The sequence below is a fragment of the Lipotes vexillifer genome, unplaced genomic scaffold, assembly GCF_000442215.2.
Source record: "Lipotes vexillifer unplaced genomic scaffold, Lipotes_vexillifer_v1.1 scaffold54, whole genome shotgun sequence".
Taxonomy (NCBI): Eukaryota; Metazoa; Chordata; class Mammalia; order Artiodactyla; family Lipotidae; genus Lipotes; species Lipotes vexillifer.
The window spans coordinates 2,249,046-2,250,972 of record NW_006789324.1 but is presented as its reverse complement, the minus strand read 5'-3'; positions in this window follow the sequence as shown (position 1 = coordinate 2,250,972).

The window sequence follows — 1,927 nt, the reverse complement described above, 5'->3', positions numbered from 1 at the left end:
GCATGCATCCTGTACAAGTGGTCGTGTTTTTGTGTACTTTACAGTACAGTAGTACAGTATCTATTTAAAGCCCAGGATGTCCGGAAGCAAGCGTAAAAGCAGTGGTAATGCAGCTGCTACTACTGTGCTTTTTGTATTATTTATGTGGAAAGTATTATAAACCTATTACAGTACAGTACTATATAGCCAGTTGTGTTAGCTGGGTACCTAGGCTAACTTTGTTGGACTTACGAATAAATTGGACTTACGAACATGCTCTTGGAACAGAATTCGTTTGTATGTATGGGACTTACTGTACTATTATCCCCATTTTACAGATGAGAAAACAGAGGCATAGAGAAGTTAAGTGGTTTATTGAAAGTCAAATAGCTGATAAATGCTCAACCTAAAAGTTGAGAGTCATGTTTTATTTAGGGACCTTACTGAGGACTATAGCCTGGGAGACAGCCTCTCAGATAGCTCTGAGGAATTGCTTCAAAGAGGAAAGGGAGGAGCCAGGATATATAGCAGTTTTTGCTGAAAACAAAACAAAACAAAACACAGAACCATGTAGCTGAACATCAAAAGATTACTCTAATCACAAAAAGCAGGCACCTGGGAATTCCCTGGCGGTCCATTGGTTAGGACTCTGAGCTTCCACTGCAGGAGGCATGGGTTTGATCCCTGGTTGGGGAACTAAGATCCTGCATACCATGCAGTGACCAAAATAATAATAATAATAATTTTAAAAAGCAGACACCTCGAGTTAATGATTTTAGTGCTTTTCTGTGTATGGAAAGATATAAGAGTCTGGGCTCATTGAAAGTATTCCTTAGATATGCATCTTAACTATCTAGGGCCAGTATTCAGGGCACAGAATGTTTCCTGTTTTTTTCCTTCCTGAATTCCCCTCAGGGTGCACTGTGGGTGTGTGTGGGATGGCCACAGTAGCTGGTGGCTTGATGCGAGAGAGGGGTCTGCAGGGGCAAACATTCGTTGTTTCGTGGAATGGCAGGCAACATTCCCTTTCCAAGCGGTGAAATCAGGATTTGAACTCAGATAGCTGGTTTTTAAGTTCCTTCTTCAAACCAAACTGCCTCATGTTTTCACTAACTGGCTGTGTGACCTTGAAAAAATCATTCCACTGTCTATGTTAAATGAGGTGAAGGCACTGAACTCTATCTAAATAGAGATTCTAAAATCTCTAGAATCTCTAATCTAGGGATTCTAAATCGGGAGTGGGAGGATCCTTGAGATGGATAAACTTCAGGGACTCCACGACCTCCACTGGAAACTACAAAGTTTAGTGTTTGTGCACAGTTGCATTTATTTGAGGAGAGAATCCATCACTTTCCTCAGAAATGGATGCCATAACTCAAAATAGATTGGAACTACTGGACTAGTTTTCTTGGAAAGTCATCTCTAACTTTAACATTCTTTAATGTTACTAGGTTGGGTTGTCATCTTTGTGCCTCACATGTTATCTCTTCAGTTGTCTTTTCTGCCCAAATATTTCAGTTGCCTTTTTAATGCAAATGTTATCTATTGGGTTATATTTTTCTCTGCATCCCTAAAGCATTACATACTCATCATCGACAAAAATGAGAAAAACATACAAACTTAAGAGCAAGTTAGGTTTTTCTACTGCTGTATTCTGCAACTCTAGGTACATAATCCATATTAGTGGGGGAGGACAGGAACAGCACTTTATTGTAATTATTCATATGTTTCTATGGTATTTATCCAACATATTTGTACTGAGACCCCACTAGGCAACCACTGCTGTGTGGACTGTGTGCCCCTGAGAGACAGGGCTTAGGTGTTATTTGTCTTTCATCCTCTCAGCCTGGTACACAGATGGTACATGGTGGGCACTCAGAAAGGGTTTGGAGTGACTTAATGATGTCTGGCTGACTTGCTGAATGGATGTACGGGAGACTAGTCACGT